The sequence below is a fragment of the Euphorbia lathyris genome, chromosome 6 (assembly GCF_963576675.1).
Source record: "Euphorbia lathyris chromosome 6, ddEupLath1.1, whole genome shotgun sequence".
Classification (NCBI taxonomy): Eukaryota; Viridiplantae; Streptophyta; class Magnoliopsida; order Malpighiales; family Euphorbiaceae; genus Euphorbia; species Euphorbia lathyris.
In genome coordinates this window covers 71619613-71630661 of record NC_088915.1, presented here as the reverse complement: position 1 = coordinate 71630661, position 11049 = coordinate 71619613, and the positions used below count along the sequence as shown (strand labels likewise).

The following is an 11049-nucleotide window of genomic DNA, read 5'->3' as shown; positions in this document are numbered from 1 at the left end:
AAGGGAGCTGCTCTAAATTACATATATTCAACTCTCCAACAAATTAAAACAGTATCAACCTTTAATTAAGAACACATAGATAACCAATTCCACATGTTGCTTTTCTGTACCAGTGACAGCATCATGATGCTGAGCAATTGCCATTGCATCTGCCAATGAGTCTGTGTTTGGCCTTGTATTACTTCTTCCTTTAAAAAATTCTAGTTGCCTTGCAGCCTGGTGTCAATAAGTATATAAGATCATAGCATGAAAATTGTTGTTGAACCATGATCAAGTAATCGTAAAAACTTAATCAATCTAATGATACCAAATAGTAACCGCTCATCATCCTGATATAGCGTTTCAAGGCTGGTCTACTTGAAAAGTATCCTGTCCAATAAGCATTTGCTCGATCTGCATAACTGAAATACATATACCTCAAATTTTAGAGTGACTCAAGGCGAGGAAACAATTGCAAACAGATCATAATTGGCAACATGCATTCAACTCACGGGAAGAAGTCATCAGTGTTTGATGGCCAGGACTCATTTGTGGCATGCTTTGCACCGGTATACATGGATGGGGTAGAATAGAGAGCATTGACACGTCCATCCTTGAAAGTACTTTTAAGCCACCCCATTTGGAATTAATAGTGTTCAACAGATGAATGGGATGCTATAGGAATGTAAATTATAAACTCGTAACTCATAAAGGATGCAAATCAATGACTAAATTAGATTGTAAAATTCAAAAGAAAGAGAACCCAAGATATCTCTACTGCAAGAAAGCAATCCATATGGAAAAGATGTTCATCATATGGATAAACAAATTTTCCATTAGTCCAAAGTGGTGATTCCCAAGGACCCACCACAGCTATGCTTGACTTAGAAATGCAAACAAGGATTCAATGATAGGTAGAGATGTGCCTTTCAAATTTTCCCACACCATCGGAGCATACAACTAATATTAGTATCAGTAACTGCTGACTGGCTTAGTTCAAATGATCTTATTTCACTTTATACATTGTAAGGTCATATTTATCATTCATGAGCATTTATCTAACAAAATCCCTATCAATGGTCACCATTTCAGGACATACTAGAGACTCGAAAGAGATAGTGACGATGCCTAATAATCAGCTAAAAGTCAACTGAGAAGTCTTTATTGAATGCTTACCATGTTAACATAATGGATCAGCTTATCCATCTACCGAAACCATGACTCTGCATACTGATACTTAAAATCGGTTCCCATGGTCCACATTATATGATTTGTTCGAGTAATATTAGCCTGTGAATGGGTTAATCCTGGTTAGCTTGAACTGATGGAAAAGGGCCTCGTAAGTTATGCATATAGAATTGAAGTTAAAAAAAATGGAAGAATGTACTTCAGCTCCCAACAAGTAAGCCTGCACAGAAGAATGTCCAAAAGGGTCTATTTGCCAACCAATTCTTGGAGTCACACCAAAATCCTTTTTGATAAATCGATGCCCAAGAGTTGTCTGGTCAATCATGTCAATATAATGTGTAACTGCCTCATCATGCATGCACATACCCCCATTTCTACAACACAGAGACAGAAGCAACAGTTTAAATATCCAGAGAAACAGATCCAAACGTCCCTAGAAAAGAACAAGTGCATCAATAATAAACAACAACTGCAAACAAAAAATCAATATTCTATTAGTAGAGGTCAGCATCTCTAACAGTGTGTTTTACATGAATTCCAGTTGACCCGAGCTCACAAGTTGCTTAACGATATTCTGCACAGCCTCTCTCTGATTTCTCCACCATCTTTGGAAAAATGCCTATATAATCAAGCAAAAACTATACCCATAAAGACATAGTACAAGATTTTAAGGGATGAACATTACATGTAACACCATAGAAAGAGAGTGGCCAATTAACAATCTATGTCAGAAATGCTTATAAGATGAAGTTTGACAGTCTGTGCCATAGAAGAAATAAATGGAACTTCAATAGAGTGTTGGCTGCATAATTGTGAATTTTCATTGTTTGAGGGCCTTCCCAAGGTACAGAAAGCAGAAATATCTTAGAACCTAATCATTCCAATTGTTTAGATCTTGTCAATCGTATTACAGGGCTAAAAGCTAAAATGCAGCAATAACTCAATGATCATCAGCACAATTTGATTTGTATAACTTTCTCTGAATTTCAAATTGCAACTGCTTATTCAACCAATATTCTAAACTCCATAGTCCCATGTTACTAAAAAGGAACAATTCTCGAGTCGGCGGCCAGGCCAAGTAGAACTAGACTTAGAACTTCTGGGGTCCGAAAGACCAGGAAAAAAGCAGCTCAAACAATATCATATAACATTTCAATTTCTTAATCGTTGAAAATAGTTGGTTCTTTCTCCACCATTTTATCGGGAATGAAGTAAAGTTACCAAAAATTCAGAAATATAACAAAAGAGAAAGATAATACCGGCTCGGCATAAATGAATTTGCGATTCTTGTCAGCCAAAAGAGCAGCAATGAGAGAATCCAATACATTTTGCACACAAGCACCCTGCACCATTAAAAACCATCAAGTACACTCTTCAGTCTTCACACTTACTCGTGCACAACCATACAAAAAAAATGAGGAAGATGATGACTTGGATTGAATTGTGGTCAAACAAGATATATACCTGCCATGCTTTAATATGGGCACCATTTTAAACAGGAACCAAAATTACAATTGCTTGACATGTACTTCTTCCACCATGTCATGTCCTAAGCTTCCCATACTACCATTCTAGCAATAGTACTGTTAGCGTTATTTTGCGAATATGCTAATTTCAACCTTGTCACATGTGGTTAGGGTGCGGGCGTGCCAGAGAAATTATTTCTCAATTATTAAAGTGGGTTAAGTTTATGGATTTGCGCGCCAAAACTTGAATTGGCGAGGGACGCAAGGATTGAAAAAGTCCCTCTTGGGTCTCTAGCGCCGTTATAGAAACTTTGCTAGATAAATTGTTTTATTTAAGCTAATGCGGGTAAATTGAAGACAGAAAAATAAAGGAAATTAAAGTGCGGATTTGACACGAGATTTTGGAAAAATTGGTATTTTATTGATTGAATACATGAAATTGGAAATGAATTACAGCTGAAAATTTTCTATATTAAACATATAGACAATCAATTGAGTTAGGAAAAGACAAATCAATACAACGAATTGAGATGCAATTAAAATAAAATTGGAATTCAACAACAAACTCGGAGCCACAATAGCTATCTCGGATTGATGTTGAATTTTGGTGTTGGTGCGAGGTCCTCGGAGAGCTGCGGTCGGTCGGGCAAAACGTTGGTAGGCAAATATGGCAGATTTAAACTTTAACTTCGGGAGGCTCGTTTGGATGCTTATCAACACGGAATTGGACGATTAAATAGGCTAAATTTAACTTCAGGAAGTGAGGAACAAACTTCTATAAGGGATCGAGGGCCAAAACGGACTTTTAATAGACGAAATTGGGGGTTGAAAATAACTGGACGAATCTGGAAAATTCTGGAAACAGAATGTCTAAAAGAATTTGGGCTCGAAAGATCGGCTTGTAAATAGAGTTTCTTGGCACGGAATTGGGCAAATAAATAGACTAGATCGAACTTCAGGACGTTAGGAACAACTTCGTCGAAGGGATTGAAAGCAAAAAATGACTGTAAACGGACGAAATCGGGCTTTGAAAATACTTGGACGAATCTAGAAAATTGATTTGAAAATAGAATTATAGCTAGGAATTGAGCAAATTGAAGGCATGGAATGCTAAATTGAATTGGAAAGGACTTGGAAAGAGGCTATTGAAACTTGGATTAAAGCTGAAGAAGAGCTAAAAGAGGGATTGAAACTAAGAAAAATGAAGAACTTTGAAGAACTTGAAGAACTAGGAGCTAAGAACTAAGAACTAAAAAGAGAGCATTGAGAGTAACCTATAGAGAGGGGTTTTTATGTGTGTTGAGTGTGATCTTTTATGAAGGGGAGGGGGTCTATTTATAGTATTTTGGAGTGGCATTTTGGTAATTATTCAGTGGTATTTTGGTAATTATTAACCAACTAACACAACTACCTTCATGCCACATCACCCCACTACCTCAACTTCCATTGACTGCTTCCAACTGTTGCTGGAAGAGGCGATACGCCCCGCGTATCGTTGGCTACGCCCTGCGTATTGGAGGTCCTGAAGCTTGTGCATTTCGTTGATGGTATCTGCGCGTGGCGCCTCTGGTGTTACGTCCCGCGTAGGAAAGAGTACGCCCTGCGTATAGGTGGATACGCCCTGCGTATTGGAGCTTCTGATCTTGGAACACTCAGCGGATGCGTCTTACGCATGACGTATTGGCAAGTACGTCCCGCGTAAGAAAGTACGCCCCGCGTAACGGGAAGGACGCGCTGCGTATTTGAGTTTCTGACGTTTGATTTCTCCGAACGCCTTGTTTACGCGCTGTGTATGGAGGACACGCCCCGCGTATTGTCGGACTCTCTCATGGGTTGCAGGTATGGCTGTAAACGAGCCGAGCCGAGCCGAGCTTTGGCCTGCTCGAGCTCGGCTCGGCAGTTTCTTATCGAGCTCGAGCCGAGCTTCGAGCTCGGTTCGAGCTCAAATTTCTGTTCGAGCTCGACTCGTTTAGCAGCTCGATTGTTCACGAGCTGCTCACGAGCCGAGCTCGTTTAACGAGCTCACGAGCTTGCACACTGAGATGAGAGAAGAGCACTGAATCGGAGGGTACAGTCCGACGGAAATAGAGATCGCGGAGTTAGTCGGCAAGAGAACGACAACACACGGAGTGTGACTGTGAAATTAGAGACGGAGAACGAGATACAGAGAATGGTGGACGGAGTATTAAGAAGACGGTCCGACGAAAAGCGATTGTGATACGAACTGTGATTCGCGAAGAAGAAAGAGAAGAGGAAGAGGTGGCTGGCTGGGGTTTAGTCTTTAGATAAGAGGAAAAGAAGGGGAGGCGGCAACATAGAGTAGAGATGGAATGAAAATTGAACCCTATCTTTCTAATTATTATGGGCCTATCTTTCTAATTATTATGGGCCAAGGCTGATGTTTCTAATTAATTCTAGGGTAAATTCCAAAAAAAACCTCTGTGGTTTGATGTTGTTCCAAAAAAAACCCTTGTGGTTTGTTATTACAAAAAAAAGGACTGTGGTTTGCGCCGTTACCCGAAAAACGGAAAAGGGCTTAACACCATTAAAAAGCTGACGTGGCACAGGGGTAAAGTTGGAAAATTTGATTTTTTTTTTATTTTTTAATTTTTATTTTTTCTTTTTCCTCTCTCTCTCCTTCTTCTTCTTCTTCTTCTTTCTTTTTTTCTTCTTCTTCCTCTCTCTCTTCTCTTTTTCTTCCTCTTCTCTTCTTTTCTTTTAGATTTCAATTCCAGATTTCGGAAATCTGGAAATTTTCGATTTCTGGAAAATTCCAGAATCTTTCAATCTGGAAAATTCCAGATGTTACTCAACAAACAAACAGAACAAAAAGAAAAAGAAAAGACTGGTCTTCCAAGGCCGCCATTTTCAATTCCAAGGCCGCTAATTTCATTTCAATCTGGAAAATTCCAGATGCTTTAATCTTCCATTTTCTCTCCCAATTCACTCACCGGAACTAGAACCAGAAGGAATTGAAATGAAACCGGAAGCTGAGACGTTCTGATAACTGAAAAAGAGAGAAGAATAATCCGGTTATGAGTTTCAGACCTCGCACGCGCAGCTTCAATGTCCCACAACCTCGACCGCCGCCACCGCTAATGGCGGATGTTTTCAACATAATTCCAATCCATGGTCTCCTGTCCGACCACCCTTCGCTCCGGTACCCGGAGGTTCAAGCAGCCGCTGCAGCTTTAAGAAATACCAGTAATCTTCCAAGGCCGCGCGTGCAAAATTACATCGATCATATCTCGAGTTTGATCTGAGTTAGAGAAATTAAGAACAAATTGGTTACCAGATTGCTTCCAACTTCTCATTTTTACTTTTCTTCTAGGTTTTTATCTTCAATTTCCTCTCGTTCTTGGACGGAAGATTCACCATTATGGAAAAGCATCAAAAGCATGACAGACCCAAAAGCTTCAATGGTACCAGTGCTCGATCGATGGATCAAAGAAGAGAGGAGGAGAAGAAGAAGAAGGAGAAGAAGAAGAAGATTAAAAAATTAAAAAATTTAGTTTTTCCAATTTTACCCTTCCATTTTAACAGTGTTAAGCCCTTTTCCGTTTTTCGGGTAACGGCGCAAACCACAGTCCTTTTTTTTGTAATAACAAACCACAAGGGTTTTTTTGGAACAACATCAAACCACAGGGTTTTTTTTTGGAATTTACCTTTAATTCTATATGGGCCTCAAGTTATAATTTTTATTATATTTAAATTATCATTTTCATTGTATTTAAATATAATTTATATTATTCACGAGCTTTTATCGAGCTTGTTCACGAGCCTCTAATCGAGCTTGCTCGCGAGCTTTCGAGTTGAGCTTTGGTCTGTTCAAGCTCGGCTCGTTTATAAACCGAGCCTAAAAATCGTGTTCACGAACGGCTCGTTTACAAATCGAGCCGAGCCGAGCCGAGCTTTTATCGAGCCGAACGCCGAGCTGCTCATGAGCGGCTCGGCTCATTTACAGCCCTAGTTGCAGGTCAGCTTACACGTGCATTATTTTCTAGAAAATATAAACTATATCCTAAAAACATAACCCAAGCTTTTTATATACATAAAAATAATTATTTTATTTTTTGGGCCAACAATTGTCCCCCTCTTTTGTGCATAAATGAATTAGTAATAATAAAATTTATGTACAAAAGAAGTTTTATTAAATACTTTTTCCTTTTTTTTTTTTTAAGATAATGAAGAGAAGAATCCTGCAGGATTTTAGAATTTGAATTCCTTGGAACTCTCTATCTTAATCAATCTACAACTCTTCTTTTTCTTTTTCTTTTTTTGTTATCTTTGTTTCTGCCATTTTCTTTTCCCCAAGCTCAAGAACACTCAGAATCAAGCTCTCAGTCTCTCAAGCATGGGTATGCAATCTATTTTTCTTCTTTATTTCTTTCTTTTTGATTTTTCTTTTGCTTTTGTGTGTGTAGAATCACATTTTATGAGAAAATAAATTGAATTGAAATAAAACATAAGAATTTTAGAGCTATTACGTGGAGATGGAATTGTATTGCTGAAATTTGCATCTGTCTGTCACAGCTGCGGACTCATATTCTGACACCATTCGCGCTGATTCTCGCCTAGGCATAACCCTTGGCTTGCAGGAGGTAATTTTTGTAATTTCATGATCATGTATTTGAAGGTAGCATCCATAGGCTTTGATTGATTGTGTTTATACTTCAATTTCAGGATAGTGTCTTTACTATTAGCCCTGTTGCTGTGAGTAATTCCCCTTTACCCCCGTATCCCATGAACAGTTCTACCGAATTGGCCCTCCATAGAAAAACTTATCAATTCCCTGCAAGTAAGAAAGGACTGATATTTCCTCGCTGTTACGTTGGATGGAATGACCTTGTAGATCGTCTAGAGCCGAGATACGCGAGTGTTTGGAACCAAGTTGGCATTAGGGATTTTATTCGTCTGACCCGTCATGAAATTACTCCTTGTGTGAATGTACTGGAGGGGGTGCTGAATTATTGGTCGCCGGTGTGTAATTCGTTGATCCTTCCGCTAGGTCCCATGTCTATCACCTTACGTGATGTAGTGGCTTTGACGGGGTTGCCTATTATCGGAGAGGAGGTCCCGAGTTGTGTTGAGACGAATGCGTTTCCTGAAGTGAAGTCTATCTTATCCAAAGAGGCCGGGACTTATGTCCAAATGATCAGAAGGAAATTGGACAAGAGGGAATTGGATGATGAGGATCATGTGCATTTTCTGTGGATGATGCTTAGCAATTATATTTTTGAGCCGTTAGGCCTCAGACCTACTGCAGAAATATTGATCATTGCTAAGGCTCTAGGTTCGAGCCGTCGTTTAGCTCTTGGCACCATGTTGTTGGCCTCAACATTCCACCGTCTAGCTCTTACTGTTGAGGATAGACCATTCATAAAACCTAGAGGCGGTTTGTGGCTGCTGCAGCTGTGGCTTTTTATTTATTTCCCTCATCTGGCCACCGCCTCGTCAATGGAGACTTCGGGACATCTTGGCGTGGACCTTTGCTACAGTTCTTCGAGTTTGGTGCCATCTAATCATAACAAGCTGTTTCTTTTTGGGGAAAAAGATAACTCGTGTCTACCATCTTGGGCTCTCTCTTACTTGTCCGCTGCCCCCCATGAAGGTGCTGAATGGTGGATGACGGTATGTGCGACACGTCGGTTACATCATAGAGTGAACCGAACTAGAATCTCTCGCTCATCAAACCCTGGTTTGACCTTATATGCACCCTGTCTTTGGGCACGTCAGTTAGGCTTTTTCCAATCTATCCCGGGGCAACTCCCATTTCCTACCCCTTCACAGAGGTGTGGGGCTAGTGATGAAGACATAGCGGCTGCGGTTCTGGATGCGGGATATGATCAGGGGCCACTTCTGCTTGGATCGGATCAACCTTCCTTTGATGCTTGGTGGGAGACTGTTTTTCAGCATTGTATCCCTCCTGTTGGTAAGCTCTTTTATTTATTGTTTTTTTTTTTGTATATATATATATATATATTCTTTTATATTTTTTATCTCTTTTTTGTAGACTCAAGCGGTAGCTCAGGGAAAGACAACAATCCGAATTCCCTAGCTCCGAATGAGCTTGACGCCAATGACAAGGGGAAAGGAAAGGAAATCATGATGGATGAAGGAGAGCGGGTGGCTATTGCTGCAGGGCCTTCCGTGAGACAAATGGAAGAAGAAGACGACTCCGACGAGGGCCTATACTTCGGTTTTGAGGATGAGATGCTGGATCAACTGGGGGCACGTTGGAACCTGACGTCTTCACTCGGCACTTTGTCTCTGGACGAGGACTCGACTGAGGTGGCTATGACTCCATTGCAACTTCCGGCACGAAACCATCTTCCTTCCGCGTCTTCTCTGAACCGACTGGTCCCTGCGCCATTGTCTCAGGTTTGTATGATCTTGCTAATCTGTTACTTATGAGTCCTGCTTGAGATAAATTGTTTAGATTGATTGATTGAATTGCTGAAATATGGCAGGAATCAGCTCTTGTGCGTCCTTTGTTGGTCCCTGTCGGTCTTAAAGCTGATAATCCTTTTGCCGGTTTGGATTTTTCATTTTTGAAAGGACCGTCTACTGCTGCAGCTGACTCATCCTTGCCTAATGATGACTCGTTGAGTGACGCTCGTGCCAATCTTAGCAAGCTCGTTGCTTCACCTCTTGATTCCTGGAATCCCACCCGTATTGCAAGGGCAATGACTGATTTTGATCTAATGATGGGTGCGCGTGCTCATCCTTTCAAGACTGAGCCGTTGAAATCCGCCAAGAACCATGTGTTGTTTTGCTATCAGTCCTATGTTACTGAGAAAAACGTGGCAGCGGGTCTTGCAGCTCGGGTTAGATCAAACATGGCGGAGCTCGAGTCCTATAGCAAGAAATTTAATGCTTTGGTTGATGCTGAAGAAGCGGATAGGCAACGGTTAGCCAAAATTGCAGCTGTAGAGGAGCGTCTTTTGGTGTTGGAGAAGGAGGTGGCTGAAGCTCGAGCGTCTAAAGCGGAAATGGTTAGAGCCAGTTCCGGTTTTAGAGCTTGTTTCCCGCGGATGGAGGAAGAGCTGGCCCGTGAGAAAGATCGATTGGCCAATCATTATGATGAGATGTTGGCATGGCACCGACAGAGCGAGCAACACAAAGAGGCTGCATCCAAACTTTGTGAATCTTGGGCAAAATACCCGAAGCCTGATTTTTGTTTGTTTCTGTGAGGTATGTTCACGGGTTGCCCGTACTTTCCCTCTTTGTTTTGAGTTTGTACGCTCATTCTTTTACTTATTTATTTGTGTAGCACCAATGGACATTATTTTGTGAGTTGATTGCCGCTTGAATATTTGCTAGGTCATCTATATTTTTTATTATTTATTTGTGGCCATGGCACACTTATTCTTTTATTGATGAACCTTTATAGCACTCGCGAAGACAATATACAAATGCTTTGAAAAATTGTAAATGCCCAGAAAAAGAGCGCATACGCCCTGCGTGTACCTGGATACGCCCCGCGTATTTGTGCTTCTGATCCTGAAGCGCTTTCTTGATGATGAATACGCGTGGCGTCTTTGATTTTACGGCCCGCGTATTCTTGCTCCTGGAGTACATCTTCTATGCACGTCCGGTACACGCCCTGCGTCTTTGGGGTACGCCCCGCGTATTGTCAAACACGCCCTGCGTATTGGTGTTCCTGAACTTGGAGCATCTAAAGAAGAAATTTACGCGTGGCGTCTTTGGCATTACGCCGCGCGTAAATGAGCCTCTGGGGTGTGACTTTCGTGTGTGCCTGAGTCACGCCCTGCGTGAAATAAAGACGCCCCATGTATTTGGCTTTTTGAGCTGTCCTTCGGGATGTGCTTCCTTTACGCCTTGTTGGCTGGCACTTCGCACATTACATATTACGTGTTGTGCGTGAAGCTCCCATCGGTTCCTGTGTTAATTACGTCCCACATACTCTGGAAATATTTCTTCAAGTATTTGCCGTTAATGTATCTCCTGTGTGGTTCTCCGTCCAAGCTCTTCAACCAATACGCGTTCCCGGGAAACACCTTGTGGATTTGAAATGGTCCTTCCCAGTTGGGCGACCACTTCCCAAGCTCACGGTCTTTCGTCCCGATTGGAAGAATTAGCTTCCACACTAGCTCGCCTTCTCTGAAACTTTTCTTTTTTACTTTCTTGTTGTACACGTCTTCCACTTTCTTCTTTTGGATCATCATGCAATCGAGCGCTTTCTGCCTTTCGTAGTCCAGATCTTCTAGTTCCATGGTCATGGCTTGTACATAATTGTCCGGCTCCAAGTCATTCTGACGCATTACTCATAATGAAGGCACAATGACTTCCAATGGTATTACTGCATCATGACCAAACGTTAGGAAAAATGGACTCACTCCGGTCGCTCGTGTCTTAGACGTTCGCATAGCCCAGAGCATTTCTGAGAGAACTT

At 41.3% G+C, this 11049-nt stretch overlaps 1 long non-coding RNA gene across 1 annotated transcript; it reads right to left on the bottom strand.

Moving 5' to 3' along the window:
* Nucleotides 1–219: 219 nt before the first annotated feature.
* Nucleotides 220–1732, bottom strand: LOC136232163 (uncharacterized). The gene is made up of 5 exons (XR_010690354.1): nucleotides 1698–1732; nucleotides 1367–1541; nucleotides 1156–1269; nucleotides 492–592; nucleotides 220–401 (listed from the first exon to the last, which is right to left on the bottom strand). It is a non-coding gene; the product is annotated as an uncharacterized lncRNA (long non-coding RNA).
* Nucleotides 1733–11049: the final 9317 nt, after the last annotated feature.